Here is a 22,528-nt window from a genome sequence, read left to right as displayed (position 1 = left end):
TTGGATTGTAAATCAGAATTGTGTAAGGAGGGTAGATTTATGTCATCTGATGTGTTTATGGTGAGGTATCTAAGCTGGATGAAATACATACTCTCTTCTCACCCTCAAATTCTGTATAGAGTTTTAGTTGAGACTGAGTAGTCCATAGAAACTTGTAAAATGTTTATGTTGTAGATGTAGGAAGTGGATAATGAGGAAAATGTTAGTGGTATAAGGGTTTTGTTTTGCAGAGTATAGAGGCCAGTTAGTTTGTGAAATCTCACTTCTCAGGTTATTAATATTTCTTGGCATTTAGGGTGAAAGGAGATGAGTGCAGCAAATGGGTTAATTCTTGTATAAGAATGCACAAATAAGATTGAATTGTGATGAATGATGCTATACAAGTGGATGGTTGGATCTGAAATGAAGTAGAAGACGTGTTAGGACTACTTCAACTAATGAGTGGTTGCCAGTTTTGAAATTAGGTATAGTGGGATGTCCTTACATTCACTGCTGCATTATTCTTAACATAGGGATTCCCTGCCGTGGAAGCCCAATGTCCGGCCAGTCTACCAAAGACTCCTGTTGCTTTAAAGATATGCCAAACTTAAACAAAACACTCCTTGCATAATGTAGTGCATACAGGTGGCGTTCAGGCCTACCATAGTCAGAACTTCTTTTCCGCCAGTCTAAACATATCTTTTCATCATCAGTCTGTTTATCTGCATCTGTTTTCTGCCAGTTGAATACATTTTCATTCTCCAGTGATTACATAAACCTATTTGCTGATCTTTTTGCAGTTGCAGATAAGTGCCCCATTCAGGTTTTTGTTTTTTCTTGTCTTCTTTTATGGTCCTTAGGGTTAATGTCATGCATCGAGGGTAAATGCTAGTATAGGAGACATATTTCCCATAAAGACTGCCACAATGTGTCTTTTTTTGTCTAGGAGCTTTTCATGATCATACATGTTGTTCGATTTGTCAGGCGTTCATCCCAAAAACTCTTCACAGTAGACTTTATTCCCTTTCCTTGTATCTTGAGAACCAGCATCTTAAGCTTCTCACTAAAGATACAATGGAAGGAAACTCCCACCCTGGGGGTCAGCTGTTAGGGAAGAAGTAGGTGAAAAATGTATGACTGGAAACGTCCACTGTTCAGCCTCTGCCAAGTGTTTCTTCTGAGGTCATTACAAACCCAGAGGTTTGTCCAGCTGTGTTGTTGGGTTTCTCTTCCGCGATCATGTTGGAGGCCAGTGAGGATCCGGCTGGCACTACATCCATAGAAGCTTTGCATGCATCTGTCTTGGATGCTCAGGGGGAACCACAGTTGAGTTTTTCCAAGGGGTCTAGGGAATTTCTATTGTTTTTAGTTGGGGAAGAAGTTCCTACTATGGTTCTCAACTGTCGTCCTGGATCTGATCCTTCTCACTTTTTGGAAGGGGATATCCCCTTAAAAAAGAAACAAAAACTTAAACATGTTTCTTCTACTCCTAGGGATCCACAAAGTGGCTGACAGGCCTTTACTCATGAGTTGCTTACTGCTTTAATGTCCTTAAAGTCTCCTCAAGGGTTTTCAGTTCCTGCTCCTCCTTGGTCCCCTTACAAGGCCTAGAAAATAGGATTCTTTGAGGATGAGTCAGATTCTGATGAAAAATCCCTAACTTATTCTACTAAAATTCTTTCTCCTTTGAACTATGGGTCAGAGGAGGAGGAATATATTAGTACCAATGTTCTTTTTGAGAAAATCTCTTTTGGGGGCACACTCTCTAGATGATGTTTTTTGTTTTTTTTTTAAGTGGGACTGTGCTCAGGTCTCTCATATCCATAAAATGTACTATGAGTTGCTGCAGTTGGACTCTCCTTAGCCTGCAGCTATGCCTCCTGTTTTGGCTGTTTTGCTGGATGCATTTTCCAATGCCTCTCATGTGCCTTACTCTCCCTAACAGGTTTTATAGGGTGGCTGAGGATTGTACTTTTTTATATAAATGTCCTGCTGCTGACCCCTCTGTAGTGTCTGTAGCCTCTGAAAAGCCACCTCAATTGTTTCCTTCACCCAAGTTATTGTGTTCAGACAAGGATAGCAGAACTATGGAAAGGCTGGATAAGAAGATTTACACTTCTGCTACCCTAGCTTTTAAGGCTATTAAGTATCAGATCCATATGTCTAGGTATATGTTGGCTCTTCTTTCTCAGGCTTGTCAACTTATTTCTGATTTTTCAGACTCTAAGGATAAAACCTCTATTCTTTCCTTGCTAGGGACTTCCTCTCAAGTCATTTGTCATTCTATTAAATGTAGTTATGATGCGGCAGATGCCTCTTCTAGGCCTTCTGTTTTTGGTTTAGTGATGAGGAGGTATTCTTGGCTTAAGCTTCAACCTCTACCTGATAATATTTCAGCTAAGCTGATGGATGCTCCTTTGAATTCTAAGCTTTTGTTTGGGAAAGCTGCTGCTGGTTTAAGTCCCTTCAGGATAGGGGTAAAGCCTTACAGCAGCTTAAACATGTGTTTGTTTCTCCTGTGACTAAATTTCAGAGAAACTAGCCCACTACATCTGCCTTTCTTCATAGGCAATCCCATCCTTCTACTAAAGGTAAGAAGTGTGGAACATGGGCTCCTCCTACTAAGGCGCCTTAGTTTACAGGGACTCGAAAGCCTTCCTTTCCATAAAAAAACAGGTGCTATATGACTATGCATCACTTCCCATCCACATTCCTCTTTCTCTTCACCTTTCTCTTTCTCTTCCTGTTTGGCTTCAGATCACTCAGGATTCTTGGGTTCTGCCAATCACTCATCATGAGTACTTCATGGCACATAAATCCCATCCTCCTTTTATGGGCATTACTCAGCCTCCTTGTGAACAACTTCTCTTTTTCCCAGAGGTCTTCAAAATCTTTTTACCCAGGGTACTATTCAAGAGGTGCCTGAGTCTCAAAGGGGAACGGGTTCTACTCCAGACTGCTTCTAGTGCCAAGAAAAGAGGGCACTTGGAGACCTATTCTAGACCTCTCTCATCTAAACACTTCTTTAAAAGTACCTTCTTTTTGGATGCTGCCCCTTCAGATTCTGTTTCCTGTCTTGCACCTTCAGGCCTATATGGTGTCTCTGGATCTCAAGGATGCTTATCTCCTTATTCCAATCCATCCTCTTTTCAGGAAGTTTTTGCATTTCCCTGTTGCTTCCTGGCATTTTCAGTTCTCTGCTTTGCCCTTTAGTCTTCCTACTGCACCAAGGGTGTTCACCAAATGCCTTGCTCTGGAAATTCCTTTTTGCAGGATTCAAGGGATCCACATATTTCCTTACATGGCAACCTGATGATTCAGGTGACCTCTCAGTAACCCTTTTGAAAAAACTTCATTTTTGCCATTTCCTTTCTTCAGAATTGGGGTTCACTATAAATTTCAAAAAGTCTTCTCTGACTCCTTCTCAGCATCATGATGTTCTAGGTTGCAGGATTCACATGGTGCCATTTCTGGCTTCCCTGCCCCCTCCAAAGGCCTTAACAACTCTCATTTCTTTCTTTCATATTCTTCTTTCTCTGGCTTTCATTACCACCAGGGGGTTCCTGAGAGCTATGGGTTTCATGGTATCTATCATTCCAATGCTTCCTCTGGCCAAACTTCACATGAGAAAGTTTCAGTGGTTTCTGAAGTTAGTGTGGCTTCAACATGCACATCCTCGAGACTTTGTAGTTCCTCTTTTTCCTTGTTTCAGACAGGAATTTAACTGGTGAATTCAACAGTTGTTGCTGAATCCAGAAGTCCCTTTTCATCCCCCCCTTCTCTCTCAGTAATTGTTCACAGATGCTTCAGACATGGGATGGGGGCAACATTTGGCTCCCTAAAAAGTTCAGGGATGTGGTTGCCTTGTCAGCAGAAGGAGCACATCAGTATCAAAGACATGGAAGCTCTTCTGTTGGCTCTTCAGGTGTTTCATCCTCTTTTCTCTCCAAGGCTTCTCAAGCTTCATGCAGACAATACCACAGTGATGTGGTATATCACCAAACAAGGAGGAACGAGACTTTACCTTCTTTGCCGGTTGGCACTTCTAGTATGGAATCTTGCTGTCAAGTATCAAGTGATTGTTCAGGCAGTTTATATCCCTTCTGGTCAGAACCTTGTGGAAGACACTCTGAGCAGGTCCTTAACTCAGTCCCATGAATGTATACTTCACAGGAATGTATTTCTAGACATTATCCACCAGTGGGGTACTCCTCAAGTGGATCAGTCTTTTTGCCTCCACTCTGAACAGACTTCCTCTGTTTTGTTCCAGAGTCTCAGTTCCTCTAGTGTAGAAGGTGGATGCTCTCTCATTTTCTTGAAAGGAGATGTTTCTTTATGTATTCGCCCCCCTTCCTCTCATTCTGAAAGTCCTGTTCAAAATTCAACATAATGCTCCCAAAATCTTGTTGGTGACTCCCTTTTGGCTGGTACAGCACTGGTTCACTCTTCTTCTACATTTAGACAGGGGCAGTCATCACAAATTACCTCACAGGGTGGATCTACTCTCACAAGACAAGAGATCTCTCATCCATCCCCAAATGTCCACGCTTCAACTGACACTCTGCGTGATAGGATTTTGATTCCCCATAGACACCTTTTTTCTGAGGACTTGCTGCAAGTCCTGCAGGAGACCAGGAAACCTACTACTAGGAAATCCTACTTATCCAAATGGAAGAGAGTTTCTATTTGGTGTCTCTTTTGTAACTTGGACCCACTTCCCGTGGATGTTACTTTGGTTCTGTCTTATTTGTGTGAGTTGCTCAATGCTGGCTTGGCCTATTCTTCTATTAAGACCCACTTATCAGCTATCTCTGCTTGTCTGCCTTTTTCTTCTCTTTTTGCTTCTAGATTTGGGGTGAGACAATTTCTTAAAGATGTCTTTAATATTAGACCTCCCAGGAAGCCTGTTCCTCCTCCCTGGGATCTTAATTTTGTTTAGGAGAAGTTGACTCAGGCTGCTTTTTAGCTTTCTGCTTCAGCTTCCATGCAACATTGTTCTTGGAAGATTGTTCTTTTGTTAGCTCTTACTTCTGTCAGATGGGTGTCTGAGTTTCAGGCCCTTATAGCTTCAAAAAGATTCAAAGATTCAAAGAAACCTTATTGTCTTTTAGAACCACGCATGTGCAGCTTAAACAAAATTACAAATGTCAGCTCACGAGAGAAATGAAGTGCTAATAACGTAGATACAGCGGTATCAAAGAATAACATAAGAAAGAAAATAACACTTATGACATGCAAGAGGTAGTTCACATTACATAAACACATTCAATACCCATTATCCAGTAATAAATAATAAATAAATACCCACCACCAAACCCCTACACTGTTAATATATAGAAGAAATAGTGGATAGCAGCTGTTTAGTTACCATATTGCACTTGTTAACCTTACACATGACTCAGTGTAGCCATCATATTACATAATAATGCTGGCGGTAATTGCTCTGAGCAGCAGGATTAAATGAAAAAAAAAGAGGCTTCAATGTATCAGGTATTATGGTTGGTGTTTGTATTAATAAGTCTCACAGCTATAGGATATAAACTGTTCCTGAATCTGGTAGTCCTACAGCGAAAGCTGCGATACTTCCTTCCAGACGCAAGTTTTGAGAACCAGTTGTGGGCCGGATGAGTCGAATCAGCAAGTATTTTATATGTTCTCATTCTTGCTCTTGTAAAGAAAAGCTTCCGAATAGTAGGGAGGTTTGTGCTCAAGATTTTCTCAGCCACTCTCACCACCCTCTGTAGTTTCTTCTTCTCAGCAGCTGTGCAGTTGCTGAACCATGCTATGAAGTTGCTAGTGAGGATGCTCTCCATAGCTCCCCTGTAAAAAGGAGTAAGAGCAGACAGTGGGAGCCTGGCCTTTTTGAGCTTTCTCAGGAGGTGAAGCCTCTGTTGAGCCTTCTTGACTATATGGTTGGTGTTAGCAGCCCAGGAGAGGTAATCAGAGATGTGAAGGCCCAGGAACTTGGTTGTTTTGACTTTCTCTACTACCTCCCCTTTGATAGTGAGTGGTTGGTGAACTGTTGCCTTTTTCCTGAAGTCCATAACCATTTCTTTGGTCTTATTAACATTCAGGTCCAGATTTTTCCTGTCACACCAGCCAATCAAAGTGTTCACCTCATCCCTATAGTTATGTTAATTCCCACCACTAATGAGACCCATGACTGTGGTATCATCAGCGAATTTTATAATATGGTTTGACTTATGTTTTCCAGTGCAGTTATGGGTGAGGATGGTGAAGAGCAAGCCGCTGAGCACACAACCTTGGTGGACACCAGTATTCAGGTCTGTGTGTTGAGAGGTGTTGTCTCCAGTGCATGTCCACTGGGGTCTACCAACTAGAAAGTCAAGAGTCCAGTTACATAGGTGCTTGTTTATCCTGAGTTTCATAAGTTTATCCACCAATTGCATCGGTATCACAGTGTTGAATGCAGAACTGAAGTTGATGTACAGCATCCTGATGTAGTTGTTTCCTCTCTTCTAGATATTTTAATGCAAGGTGTAGTGTGACAGATATAGTGTCCGCAGTCAATCTATTTGCTTGGTATGCAAATTGGAGTGGATCGAAGGACTTAGGCAGACTCACAGATAGATGTTTCTTCACAATCCTCTCAAAGCACTTCATGACGTTTGAGGTTAAGGTGACCGGTCTGACGTCATTGAGGAAGGTAGGGTTGGGTTTCTTTGGAAGAGGGACAATACTTGTTTCCTTGAAACATGAGGGAACTTTCTCCATAGCAAGGGATGAGTTGAAGATGTCTGTCAGTACCAGACATAACTGATCAGCACAGCCCTTCAATACCTTGCCAGGTATGTTGTCTGGTCCAGCAGCCTTCCTAGGATTCACCTTCTTAAGCTGAAGTCTTACCTCCTCGGAGTTTAAGGTGAGCACTGTTTCCTCTTTGTCAGTGTTTCTTTTAGAAGGTACGCTGGTGTTCCTCTCCTCAAATCTGCCAAAGAAGGAGTTCAGTTCATTTAGAAATTCTAAGCTGTCATCACATTGGGTTGATTTGGACTTATTGTCTGTGAGCTGCTGTATCCCCTGCCATAGGCTTCTAGTGTCCCTCATGTCTTGGAAGCAGACCTGAATGTTCCTTCCATACTCCCTCTTTGCCTCTTTGACCTGGCCACCTTTAACCTTTCTTTGTCATTTGCCTTGAAGGCTGTGTTTCTTTCGCTCAGTAGCTCGTAGACATTCCTGGTGAGCCTGGGCTTCTGATTAGCTCTTACAGTAATGGCTTTCATGGTAGTTACATTCTCCACACATTTATTTGTGTCTTGTCCTTCTTTTTTGATCTTTCATGAGGATAGAGTGTCCTTGTGAACTAACCCTTCTTTTATGCCTAAGGTGGTTAATGAGCTTTCACCTAACCAGTCTATTAATCTACGTACTTTTTTCCCCTATCTGCAAGATGACAGTGAGAGGGTGCTGCATACTTTGGATGTGCATAGACAACTAGAGGTTTATTTGGATAAGACTAAGGCTATTAGAAAATATGATCAGTTATTTGTTTCTTTTCATCCTAGAGTTTTGAAACTTGCGGTAATCAAGCAAACTATTTCTTCTTGGATTTCTAAGACTATTTATTTTTGTTATACTTTTCAAGGCAAGAGCCTTCCCTCTTCAGTCAAGACTCATTCTACTAGAGCTGTGGCTTCTTCTGGTGCTTTTTACAAGGGCATAGATACTGCTTCTATTCTGGAAGCAGCTACCTGGACTTCTGTGCATACCTTTACCAAGCACTAATAGTTGGATGGTATCTTTAGAGCTAGAGCAGGTTTTGCTAGTGCCATTATTCGTGGATTTCTAGGGGTGTCTTCTGCTCCTTCCCCCTCCCTAGTTTCCTCTTGAGCTTTGGTACTCTCCCATATGTTTAGAATACTGCAGCAGTAAATGTAAGGACATAGTACAGTTGTGTAAAATCTTACCATAATGGTAGCTGTCCTTGCCTTCACTGCTGCAGTATTCATTATCTCCCTCCTTCCCCCTAGTCCTTTGCCTTCATGGATGTACAGATTACCTCTTGGGCTCTTTGGACTGTTGTTCTTACTGAAGCAATCAGTTCTTACTATGGTAGGCCTGAACGTTACTTTTATGCCCTATACTATGCAAGGAGCGTTTGGATGACGTTCAGCGTACCTTTAAAACAACAGGAGTCTTTGGTAGACTGGCCAAACATCAGGCTTCAATAGCAGAAAATCCCCATATGTTAAGAATACTGCAGCAGTGAAGGCAAGGACATCTACCGTTATGGTTAGATTTTACACAACTGACTTTCTTTGACTAGATAGATGAGGCCATGCATGGTTGGAAATGATATTCTAGTATCTGAGTTTGTGGAGTTTAGGAAGTTAATGTAGTGTATGGAAAGCTGCAATTATACTCCAGTAACAGTTAAATTACATCCTGGTTCAGGGCTACTGTAGTGCAAGACCTGATCTTAACAACACATAGAAGGGTACTTAAAAACCTATGCACTGTTAAGATGGCACCTGCTACTAACAGCTGACAATGCTGGCCAGTAATCAGCAGCAATAGAACATGAAATGGCTTTATTTTAACTCTGTTTCTGCTTGCTCTCTACTACATTACAGCCACTATTTTGGAACAAACTTCTTCCCTTAAACAGGAAATATGTAAGGAGGTAAACCATTTCCCCACTGCTTTACTGGTTTTCAAAGCCAGCAAAATATTTTGCATTATTTTATTTTGTTTTTTTTTTATTATTTTGCTGTCCTGCAAGTAGTATTACACGGACCAGTTAAATTTCCATGCACTACAAAGCATTATGATTGGATTTCATCATAACTTATGTGTTGTCAACACCGATGCCAGAGTGAATTTCTTGGCATTCATGTCCAAATGCATAATAAGCATTCAGTCAGAGAACTGATCATAGTCCTCTATATGAAAATCCCCCTGAGTGAGTAGGTTGTATTTCTTGGGGAATTTTTTATATACTGGAGCAGGACTGAGAAAGCATTAAGGATGTCAAGATGGGAGAGGTAAGCAGCTGCAATCATTAAGGAAGGGCTCATTTTGTTAAAAGTGGTGATGGAAATTCACCTGGGGTCATCAGTGAGTTTTGGTAATATGAGAAGACACTTAGGTGATCTTTTACAAATAGTAGGGATTTGCTTCCTGTCCATGAAGAATATCTAGTGTTGAAAAGGTAAGCATAACCTGGTAGTCAGGGCCATCTGCTTTGAGCTTAGGGCTGTTGTGTTAAATTTAAGATTCTGTAATGATCAGATTATCTGGGGCTAGTATTATAACGATAGTTTATATAAATATACTAATTTGTTACACATCCTGGGTATGTGGAAGTTATTGGAGATTCTGGAAAGTGGAATGGCTAGCAAGGGCTGACTGTTGCCTGGGTTGGTTTCATTGCAGGCACAGAAAAGGAGGATGTTTAACAAGGGACTGCTGTAGTAGAGAATATGAGTAAGCTGTGAAATGGGTGGGTGTTAGTTGCTTTTATCTATCTATCTATCTATCTATCTATCTATCTATCTATCTATCTATCTATCTATCTATCTATCCATCGACTTATCTATTGCTGTAAGTTATGACTGGAGAGTTGCGCCAGCTGAGTATGGGTGCTGAATATTTGCTGAAAGTGAAACTGAGAAACAGTAATGGAGGTTGTTTGTGCTGGAAAATTGTAGATGTAATAGTGAAGACTTTATGGATGTGAATTCATGACAATATATTAACAGTAGTTCTGCCAATTATAAATCAATCTATTACATTTAGCAAAAAACACTTTAGACAAAAGTTAAAAAAAATATTTTTTTGCAGGTGGAGTGGTCAATCCCCTTGCAATCTCAATGAATAGGGCAGCCCCATAGTCCCCTGAGCTTATCTACATCTGACGTAACACAACTGTTGAGAAAATGGAATTTTCCACTATCTGTGATTGTGCTTTCAGCTAAATGTTTCGACTTGTTTTGTATTCAGTTGAGTTGCTCTTCAGTACAATGACACATTGTAATGGCTGTTGGTTTGTGGATGCTGCCAATGTAGGGGTTTGGAGAATGATATAGTTAAGATGGCAAGTATAAAGTGATGGTGGGATGTGATGTATTTTGGCATTCTTTCTGAAAGAGTGTGTAGAGAAATGGACAGTCTTGGATGTAAGAATTCAGTGTAAGGAGTATTTGGCAGCACAGGAATGGCCATTTTACTTTCAGTGTGGTCTGTGGTAGGAACTGACACAATGTTTGGCTATTATGGTTTGGCTAGAAAGTTTAGGTTGCTATTGAAGTGGTATTTGAAGTTGCACAGCGGATTTTAGCATGGCACTGTTTTCAGGATTATGTTAATATCAAACTGTGGTAATGCAGTGTATTTCCATTTTTTGTTTTTGGGGGGGGGGGTCCTGTGGTGGATAGAATGGGAGGACAAAAAAGGGAATTACGGTAATACAGGTTGGTGAGGCTGGGGAATGTGGGCAACTGGAGAGTGAAGCAGGCTGACTCCTAATTAGTTGGGAGGGGTCAATCAGTTTATGTATCGATGGAACAGCTTCCTCCAGCAGTGAACTGCGGAGTCAAGTAAGATATTAAAGTAAGAATGGAGAAAAGCCATGAAGTATATGTAAAACCATTAGGAATTATTTATGTAAGATATGCATTAAAACAGAGAATGGAATGCTGAAAAAGAAGATAGTGTATATTATCTGGTCAACTAACAACTTACCTAGATAAATAAAACTTTTACCCTCGGTAAACAATGCAAAGTATTTCTAAATGTCATTTATGTTCCAGTTAGTTACATTTGTAAATGAAAGCTGGCATTTCTTACACTACATTTGTTTCTACCTGAATATCACAAGATCACTTAAAATCTATATTCTTGTCTTTTTCTAGCCTCTACTGCAAACATCTATGCCCCTACTCTCTGGAAAGCTGTCTTCATTGTTCTGTTACCTAAAGGTAGGTCATCTTCTACAAGTAATCATTTTTAATTTTTTGTACTATTTACTATATAAAGATACTTTAAAATGTATTCATCCCCAGCTCTAAATTCATTTATCTTTTTTATAAACACCCCCTGAATCTCAGCATGTATTTTGCCTAGGCTACAGTACATAATCTGTTCTAGCTAGATTCCTATACTTTCTCAATGAATTACCTAGTCAGGAAAGCCCTGTATGTTTCTCAAGATATGTGCAATATGTTATGTACTGTATATTATCTTATTTACTATGTTGTGTCACCAGCTATAGTTTATCTGAGGCTGTTGTTGATTGTTTTGCCAGTTATTTGCAGAAACAACATTAGATTATGCACTGGACTGTACTAGATCAAGACCAGGCCCATCCTTGACATACTTTCATTTTCAGCTAAAATTCCAGAAGAGACGGTTCTTTGTATTTTACTTTTCAGTATCTTTGTCAATAACATATCCTGCATTCTGTGAAACAGCTAAATTAGTTCATTACTAGATGTTTTGACAAACTTAAACAATCCTATTTTCATCTCTCTCTTTCTATCACTCTCTGTATATATCAGTTGCCTTAGAAGAGAAAGGTGCTGTTGTTTCCTGTGGTCCAGTGGTGCAGGGTTTGATTCCATCAACCTCCATTATTCTAACTGGGTGACTCTGAGCAAGTAATTGAACCAGAGACTGCCCCTGGGGTGAGTGTGAAAAAAGTTCATAGAGATCAGAGGTCTTTTCCAGAAAACAAATGCAAATAAAATATGGTTCTTTAATGACTGGTCATCATATAACTTGGTTGACAACCAATCATTATATTGTTAATAAAACACATTGACACTCAGTACATCAAAAAAAAAAAAAAAAACAGACTTCCTTTTTGATGCACTACCCAAAACCCAACCTCATTCAGCATAAATTTGTTCAAAAAGTGGTAGTGTTATGGGAAGGGATTTTTTTTTCTAATTTAAGATGCATGTTAGGGTTGTGGGCATGGTTAGGGCTAGGGTTAGTTTTCAGATTAGCACACATTACTAAGGTTGGCAGTAGGACTTTGACCACTGATGTTATTGATGTTGCTGCTTTTTTCTAGAGAAGTGAAGTTGAGATGGAGTCAAGGATGATGTGTCGATCTTATGGTTTACCTTTAAAATGTTGCAACACGCTTGTGTGACTGTTCAAGTACCCAACTCAAATGTCAGACACTGCACCATTGAATCCTCATAAGAGAGAACCTGGTCCCCAAAAAATGTTGACATTCCAGATGTCTCCAATGACCGTTATGCAGGGGAGCAAACCCCCCTGCACTCCCACACCCCCTGCTAATTATATGTACTAACTCTGAGATCGCACTACAGTGAAGGAAGGGGTACATTTCGCGATCCCCACTGTAGTGTTATCTCCATTCAGAATGCCATGCTCACAAAAGAGTGAATGCACACTGGCATTTGCTCTTTTGTGAGTTTGGTGATTTTCATTTCACTAATGCAACTTTTGAAAGCAGCCTTTTGCACATCTGACAGTCACAAATGTGCACCTCAACATTGTAAAGGTAAACCTGATTTTACATTTCTTAGATTTACAGTTGTTTGCAAATGGAACATGGGAGACCCAAAGAGCTAAGAGAAGATCCAGAAATAGCATTAAAGTGAAGCCTAAAGTAAAAGAAACACAGAAATTTTGAATACATTGCAAAGTGAACTATTTTGATAAACCTGCTCAGTATCTATGGAGGTATGTAACACCACACATTTTTAAATAAGGCTGGCATTCTTTTTTCATTCCATTAAAGTGGATTCAAATGAATTAAAGTGCAGCACTGACATATGAACAGCAAATAGATTTCAGCATCAAACATTAATTGCAGAACTGAAATAGGACTAGCAAGCAAACTTTGGCACTTTACGAATATCTCATAAGCACAGAGAAGATCTGAAAATATTTTTAGCTGTGTTATTTGGCTATAATTGCAATGACAATTTGGAAAATTTGTAGGTTTGCTAAATATTTAAGCCAATGTACTGGGAAATCTGGAGCTTCAGCACATGCTGGTGCATTGAAAATTGTATATATCAGTCTGCACAGCTGTTGATTATTTTCTGTTTTGCAGTATTTCTGACATGCATCACTGAGAAGAATTTCAAAAGCAATGCTGTAGCAATAGTAGAGACAGCAAGTTGCAAAGTTATACTTTTTTTAAAATTATTTGGGGCAGTATTGATACCAGTAATTATGACTTGATTTATCTGTGTGAATTCTGCTTTGGCAACTTAATTCAGACATTTTTATATCACATATTTTTATTTCTATTTTTTTTTCAATATTTATTTATTTATTTTTTTATTATTATTTATTTGCTTATTTATTTATTTATTTTTGGAAACAGAAAGCTAAATTATTATCTTCTCTAAATTCTCTAAATGTTGTGCTTTCAAATGGCATATTGTGATCAACTATCCCAGTAAGCAAAAAAAAAAACGAATTAAATAAATAAATAGATAGATACTGTTTAAGTGCTATCTTATTACCAATTTTAAGGTAGAATTATAGTAACAATAGGCATAATTAGCCAAAACAATTCTGTATATGTTCAGTGATTAAGAACAGATGTAATTGATTCAAAATATATTTTTGTTAGTATTGTGGTAGGCAGATTAACATTTCATGCTGTAGCTATTTGATGTCGCCTGCCACCACTGGCATATATAAACAAGTGTAATTAGAGTTCATATATCATACAAAAGCTGATCTGATAGTTTACCAACTTATTACAGTGTAATGCTAATAATACTATGTCTAGAAAAAAAGAAAATGGTTGTATTCAATTTTATTCAAATTATTTTTGTGGGGAATAATAAATGTACATTGTTAAGTAATAGCACTAATTCAGAATTATTGGAATATGAACAGATGGAAAGAAAGTTCCTATAAGGACTTGTTTAAAGGATTAAGAGTTACAATGCAATCTTATTTTGCCTAACAGATATACCTTTTATTGAAAATGATGTAAATTCAGATATACCTATGGGCAATAAGGTAAACGTTGAATTTAGACAAATTTGTTATTAACAAATGTATATTATGTCAGCTGTGATTTGATATTAGCTAGATGTGTGGATGGCAACAATCTTGAAAATAGTTTTTGCTAGTGTTATTAGATTTGCCTGGCCGCACTGCCATTTATAAGCATTAGCAAGTGTATTTAAACATCTTATACTGTTTATTAATGTTGATTTTCTAGTTTACCAGTATTTTTGTATGCAAATACTAGGTTAGCTATTTGTGTGGAGTGTTTTAAGCCTAGCTAATTTTCCCTGAGTGAGAATTAAACCCTGTACATCTTGACTGGGAAGTAAAAAACCTTAACCATTATAACAACCACAACCCCTGCTACAGTGTTACACTATAATATTGTTTCTCAAGAAAAATGGCTATAATACAGCTTCTAATAAAATAACAATAAAATATGTGCTACATTTAATTTTCTTTTGGTGATTACCTTCAGTTGAAGCTGGAAGAAATTTTCTACAAGGATTTACTTCATAAGATTAAGAGGATGCAAGCATATTGCTCCTGACAGATATATCTGTTGATAAAAGTTGGTACTGACTTAGATGAATTCACATATGCCTTGTGGCAGGAAGGTGAATGTGTTGATTTTAGTCAGATTTGTTTATAACAGTAAATTGATAATGAGTGAGTAGACATTCAACATCATTAGCCCTGAATGTGACTGTAATACTGAAAACTGAGTCATTTTTATTCCTAATTTTCTTTATCCTTCTGCATTTTAAAGCTTGTTTTATGCCAAAAGAGAAAGATAACTAGATCACAATCACAGACACCACATAAAGAACTGTTTATGTGTGCAAAGAAAGGAAATTGATGATATGACATACATGTTTAGTTGGTAAGAAAGGGAACACACACCATCTAAAACAACACTATGGAACATATAGCAAGAGAGCTGTTCAATACCTGTTGATTCAGAAGGTTTTGATGAGGTAATTAATACCATGCATTTTAGGGAAATAATATCCAATGGTACAGATTTAAGCTGTTTTCTTAGGTATTATGTCCAGGAATCTATTTTGAATCACTAGTGTTACATTATGTATAGATTTGGTACATCAGTTGCAAACTAGTGAATGCTCAATGTTAAAAAAAAGATGAAAACACAAAGAAACGTTTTTACATGATGGTAAATCCTCTGGATTCCATTGCCCCAGAGAAAATACCTACTAAATCTGAGACTGCACAACAGTAGGACAAATGACAAATTCCCTTGACTTACTCTCACGTGATCTTGGCAAAATCACTGTCATTACTATGAACAATGTATGTCACAGGTTCAAACTCTCTGTTCCCAATCTTGCATGTTGCTACATTGATGCATCATCATTGTAATTCATTTAAATAAGAGTATGTCAGTGAAGCTCACTTTAATGAAACATTGATACCCTCTACCCTGCCATTCATATTCTCCACTTCCCCCTTTATTAATCATTAGCTGTTTGAACTGATTTGAAACTTAATTGGTGCTCTCTGTAGCCCTAACTTTGTTGTGTGTCTTTCAGCGGAACTCTGGTCCACTAATGATTGGCAGTGGATTTTTATGGTGCCGAGTTGCCAGCCAGATGCCCAGCCTTCAAAGAAGGCACACCCATTTAGGCACGCACCTACCTGCATGTCTTTAAATGTCACTGTGGAGGACATGCAGACTCCACACTGAATGCGGTCCAGTCAAGAATCGAACGAGAGAACCTCTTGCTCTGAGGCGACAATGCTAACCGCTGCACCACCGCAGCTTAACATTTTTTTATTTTTTAAGAACAATCATTTGTGAGAATTTAAAAAGCACAAAGGTATAAGGTTTGGTAACAATACAGTGAACATCAATTAGTTTGAAGATGATATCTTACTATACTTTAAAGAACCTTAGCAATGCTATTTCAATTACAAATAATAGCAGAGTGTAAACAGATCTGAATTTCCAAAATCAATACAGGAAAATCCACACTTTACTCTTTCAGCAGTTTGATTGCAGCAATATTCTCTTTATTAGCTCCTTCAATTAACATTTTATTAAATTAAATGAAGTATCTCAGTTTCAAGTATAAATTTAATGTAAGTACTCTCATCCAGTTATAATTATTATTATTAAACTTGACTCAGGCAGGAATAAAATTAAAGGAGATTTTTATTAATACATAAATTAAAATTTGACTGCCTACATAACTCTTCCATTATTAAAATGCTCTTTCTCCAAGGATTTTTATTTTGGAAATAATTTTATTTCACGCATTCTTCAATAATGTTCAATCCAGTAAACAAAACAGTTGCAAAGCTATTATGGCAAGATAAAATGTTGGCAAATTTGCTTTAAAAATTCTCAGACTCTAAGATGAAAGAAGGACTCATACTTCCAAATTGCATGCTGCTTTATAGTGCATAAGTAAAAATAAGTGAAACTGGACATAGCTCATTTTATCTTTCTGAGTATGTTTTTATTCTTTCTCAAGAATGGTAAAATTGGTAACACCTTTCTTTGGATTATGACAATGAGGGCATTCATTTGGAACCTAGGAATTTCTAATAGGTCTTTAACTTTTATGGATAAATCATTAAGCCATTCCAGAAAATGTTCCCCTTCTTGAATATTTCAATTCTTGATTCTAAGCAAGCATAAAAAAATTAGTCTGTTCAATTATTTGTTATTATTGCAACCTTTAGCCAATTAACGTTCTAATAAAAATCTACTGCAAAATATAACACTCTTTGCTGTCATTAAAAGAGACTTTACCAACTACTGGAGAATGGTCAACTGACCACTAATACCACTTTGAGAAAGTACTGGAATCTTAGTACAAGCTTGAGCATGACCAATCATAACTTGATTACAATAACAGTGTACAAATATTCAGTTTTATTTAAATGTGATGCAGGGAGGCATTGCCTAGTTTCCTCATGGTGTAAAGATCCCAAGGAAAAAAAAAAAACACCACCATCATGTTTGTATTACTCCTTTATGAATTCTGATTACTACTTCAAATTGAGGGATAAGTTAAAATTGAAAAGCAGCAGCAGAAAATATAATAGGATGCTAGGTCATATCTACAGAAACACTTATTCACACACTTATTCACAATATAAGGAGGTAATTATGCCACTGCCATGTGTTTGATATAAAGAGACATGGAGGAGCTCTCCAATCTTGTAGCCCAGGCAGGTATGACCCTAGCCCTGAGTAGCATACTGCCATCACCCAGAATTATACCACAGTACAAGGACAGAATGATTGATTTCAAGAATTGGCTAAGCTTCTCATGTCATTCTAAGGGGAAACAGTATCTGTCTTCCTGGGATGACATGATTGGCAGAAAATGATGCTTTGCCAGAGATTACCTGCATCTGTCGGCCTTGGGATTCTGGATACTGGCTAAGGCTCTTGCCACCCCTATAGTGCCTTTTTTAGGCAAGGTTCAAATAACAAATTCACCACTGTAACAGGTACAAGCAAGCAAAATCTGAGGGTAATGTTACTCAGTGCTAGAAGTCTAATCCTCAAAATGCATTCACTTGAGGCACTCCTTAAAATGGAGACCATCAACATCTGTGCAGTGACAGAGACCTGGTTCAAGGCTCCAGAGAGCACCCCTGCATTACAAGGCTATAATTCATACCACACCTTTCGGCCACCTAACTTGAACCGAAACACTAAAGGCAGAGGCATGTCCATATTCATTAAGGATATCCACACCTCCAGGCTAGTTGCTCAGCATAATGCATTCAAGATTATCCAAGTGCAACTAACTCTGGGAAAGACTTCTTTTTCTTCTTCTTCTTCTTTCAGCTGCTCCCATTAGGGGTCGCCACAGCAGATCAACTGTTTCCATTTCTTCCTGTCCTCTGCATCTTGCTCTGTCACACCAACCACCTGCATGTCCTCTCTCACCACATCCATAAACCTTATCTTAGGCCTTCCTCTTTTCCTGTTACCTGGCAGCTTTATCCTTAGCATCTTTTCCCCAATATACTCTGCATCCCTCCTCAGCACATGTCCAAACCAATGTAATCTTGCCTCTCTGGCTTTGTCTCCAAACCTTCCAACCTGGGCTGAACCTCTAATATACTTATTCCTAATCCTGTCCATCCTCATCACACCCAGTGCAAATCTTAACATCTTCAACTCTGTCACGTCAAGCTCTGAATCCTGCCTTTTTGCCAATGCCACTGTCTCCAACCCATATAACATAGCTGGTCTCACTACCCTCTTGTAGACCTTCCCTTTCACTCTTACTGGTACTCGTCTGTCACAAATCACTCCTGACACTCTTCTCCACCCACTCCATCCTGCCTGTACTCTCTTCTTCACCTCTCTTCCAGACTCACCATTACTCTGAACTGTTGATCCCAAGTACTTAAACTCATTCATCTTTGCCACCTCTACTCCCTGCATCCTCACCATTCCTCTATCCTCCCTCTCATTTACACACATATATTCTGTCTTAGTCCTGCTGACCTTCATTCCTCTTTTCTCTAGAGCATATCTCCACCTCTCCAGGGTCTCCTCCACCTGTTCCCTACTCTCACTACAGATCACAATGTCATCTGCGAACATCATAGTCCATGTGGACTCCTGTCTGATCTCGTCTGTCAACCTGTCCATCACCATTGCAAATAAGAAAGAGCTCAGAGCTGATCCTTGATGTAATCCCACCTCCACCTTAAACGCATCTGTCACTCCCACCGGAGACCTCACCGCTGTCACACTACTCTCGTACATATCCTGTACCTGTGTAACTCTGGAAAAGACCACAATCCAAATTGTAACTTGCTACAGATCCTCCACCATTCCCCAGGATTCCCACTCCTCATTTCTTGATACACTGGAAAATATTAGGGTACAAGCCAACACCCTAATAATGGGCGATTTCAACTACCCCACCATTAACTGGGAAAACTACTAATGCACCAACTCTTTTGCTCAAAGTTTTCTGGAATTCATAAATTCCAATGCCGTGGATCAACTTATCCAGACCCCCACCAGGGGCAGCAATATACTAGACCTAGTCATTACCAACATGGGCAACTGGTGTTCCACACAAGAGGTCAATTCCTCATTGGTCAGATCCGACCACAAGCTAATCAGCCTAGACATGCACATCCCGTCCCCACCCCCCATTAGGGAAACCACCATAAAAATTTTCTCCAAAGCCAACTTCATGCTTCTTAAGACAGAAGTGGCAAACTTTACGACACCCATGCAGATGGACAATAGAGGTATGACTGCTGAATCCTACACAAATGCACTTTATAAGCACTTACATGAGTGCATGGATTGTGCTATCCCTAACAGAACCAACATACTATCCTCCAAAAAAAGGAAGACAATCTGGTGGTCCCCTGCCATAAACAAACTCTACAACAGAAGAAAGAAACTGTTGCAAAAAAGAGTAAAATCCCATGATTGGAGGAACTCCATGGTCAGCCTCAGTAAGAGCTGAGATCCCTCATAAAATCCTCCAAAGCTAGTTATGAAAACAAAATCGCCACTGATTCTAAAGACAACCACAAAGCATTCTATAGCTATGTCAAGAATCTCAATGGCAACACTCAGATCTGCTCTGAATTACAGCACAATGGCACTAAATATACAGAACCAACTGATATTGCCAACATCCTGGCAGATAGGTTCAGTGCTAACTTTACCCCCCTCTCACTCCCTAAAGGGCCATCTCTATAACGGAAGAATGACAAGTTCCTGTAATCACTGCTGCACAGGTAAAAACCACACTCTCCAAAGCCAAGAACACAGCCTCCATGGGACCTGATAACATCCCAGACTGCATTCTACGTGAACTATTTAATGAATGTCAACCCACCTAAGCACCATGTTCAGTCATAGCCTCACCTCAGGCTTTGTGCCCACTGAATGGTGCACAGTGAAAGTTATCCCACTCCACAAAGGGGGAGCCACCATGGACACCGGGAACTACCCCCCCCCCCCATTAGCCTAATGAGCCTGGTCTGCAAGGCCATGGAGTGTATCATCATGGAACTTATAAACAAAGACATTGGTAATCTCCAAACTCTGGACCCCACCCAGTTCGGGTTGTAAAGGGAGATCATGTCTCCTAAACCTGATAGACTTCTTTGAAGCAGTCACCAAAACTGTAAACAAGGGTAAGGTAGTTCACACAGCCTATCTACATCTTGCCAAGGCTTTTGACACCATCCCCCAGTCTGGAATTATAGATAAACTCATTAAACTAGGTATAAATCCCTATGTCACAAGATGGGTTGCCAACTGACTCACTGACAGAACCCACACTGTGAAAGTAGCAGACTCCAAATCCGACTTCAGACCAGTGACAAGTGGAGTACCATAGGGTTCAGTCCTAGGCCCTCTCCTGTTTGGTATCTACTTTTCTCAGAAGTACAGGCTAACACAGAAGGTCTTTGGCTAATGAAGTTCGCAGATGACTCCAAACTAGGAGCCATAATTGAAACTCCTAACTATGTGGACATCCTACAAAAGGGCCTCACTGAGACAGATGCATGGTGTCAAAGCCCTGGACTCAAGCTCAATGCCAAAAAGTGCATTGTCATCCCCTTTGGTAAAACTCTGTACCCATGAACTAACACATAGGTGACAGTCTACTTAACACCGAAAGTGTGATAAGAGACCTTGGGACACAGGTGGACAGTAGTCTCTCATTTAATAATCACATCACCACAGTAGTCAGAAAATCATTCTAAATGGCACACCTCACTACAAAATATTTCTCATCCAGGAAAAAAGTGGTAATTGTTCCCCTCTACTCGTCACTCATTATAGGGTACAGCACCCCTTTTGGTATGTACCTCACAAGACTTCTACAACAACTCGAAAGGCTGCAGAAATACCTCACAAAGAGGATTACCAGCCTCAAACAGATGCCCTATGCAGACCGTCTCAAGAAACTCCAGCTTTACTCTGTCGCATATCGCCTACTCAGAGGTGATCTCTGCTTAACATACAAAGCTATGTCAAACCCAGAGCTGTTGGACATGTTGCACTTAAAGAAATCCCAATCCCTCCGAGCTACACACTCTAGGGATTTAAACCTTGTCACCACAATAAACAGAACATGCTGGAGGGATAGATTCCTGTCCCAGAGACTTTCCTTACTCTGGAACAAACTGCTTGTCTATATCAAACAAAGCTCCTCATTAGCACTCTTCAATTAAAATCTTGATGATTGGATGGGAAATAGGAAATTCACCCCGGGGATCACTTCTGTGGCTCTGCTCGACAGGGGCACAAGAAAATAATTTTCTTGGGTGGCAAAAGCCAAGGTACCTTTTTGGCTAGGCTTGTATAGGCCCTAGGGCCGATAGCCTAGTACCTAGCTATAAACCTATGAGTGCAACAAGTCATTTGGTGCATCTGAAAATACTTTAGAGATATTATCTATACTGCAGAAGAAACCATATAGCACATTGTGGTATCCTTCTTGAATGTTTTACTTGAACTGAACATTTACAGTTATTTTTAAGAGCTAAAGTCATTATATTCTCTTTTGAAAAGGATTCTCTGTTTTGCATGTAAGTAATTAACATTATAAGTGCACCATTTGCTTTGTTTTTAGAGTCTCTACCATCTGTAGCTTCCTCACCAGTGTATCTCCATTGCTTCTAACTTACTCACTTGATCTGATTTACTGATGAGGTTTCTATACTTTACAGCAGTAATGGTTACACCACTGTTTTGTTCACCTCTGTCATACACTATTTTGACAGTCTGTACCCTTTCACAGTAGCCCCTCTGATTCTATCTTTAATATCCTCATTCAGACAGCCCTTCTCCTCACCCACCCCATCCAAGATACTTAAGTTAAACTGTTCCACTATTTTCCTTTTATCTCAATTCTCGACTTTTTCTGATTTCCCCCATTTACTGTCATTTCAGTTGTCTTATCTGTTTTCAGTTTCATTCCATGTGCTTTCAGTTTTGCATTCACTTGCTTTGTCATTTGCTGACATTCTGCCTGTAATACCACATTATCTGCATACAGCTTTATTGATCTGTCTCCACTAACCTATTTGCTAATGTAGTCCATTACCAATATGAGCAGCAGTGGGCTCAGAGCCATGTTCATTATACCTGTCTAATACTTCAACCAGGCCTTCTATTCATTTAGATGGAACTCTTTGTTTTGGCATGTAGCCAGATCTGCCTCAAAGTCATACATTTAAGCTATAATGGTCTCTAAATACTGAAGAGTATGAGGGACTTCTAATTTCCACCCTTGGTAATAGTTTTTTATAGCTCCAATTAAGATCAAGATAATCATTCTTTACTTACATTCACTTCAGCTACCACTTACTAAAGGAGACAGGACATTTGTTTAACATTTCATCTGAGGGATGATAAATTTAGGAGAGTAGCAGCACCATCCTTATGCTAGAGGAAGCAGTGTTAAGACATGAATACAATCATCTGGTATGGGAATAGAACCCTCAGTGTCTCAGTTTGCCATCATTAAAGGTGAGCGTGCTACCTGTTGAGCCACTGACACTGATCACCTAATAACTCCGCAGAATAGTCACATGAGAGGAA

The sequence above is a fragment of the Protopterus annectens genome, chromosome 1.part0, assembly GCF_019279795.1.
Source record: "Protopterus annectens isolate FY-2018-M chromosome 1.part0, PAN1.0, whole genome shotgun sequence".
NCBI lineage: Eukaryota > Metazoa > Chordata > Ceratodontiformes > Protopteridae > Protopterus > Protopterus annectens.
This window is presented reverse-complemented; position numbering follows the sequence as displayed.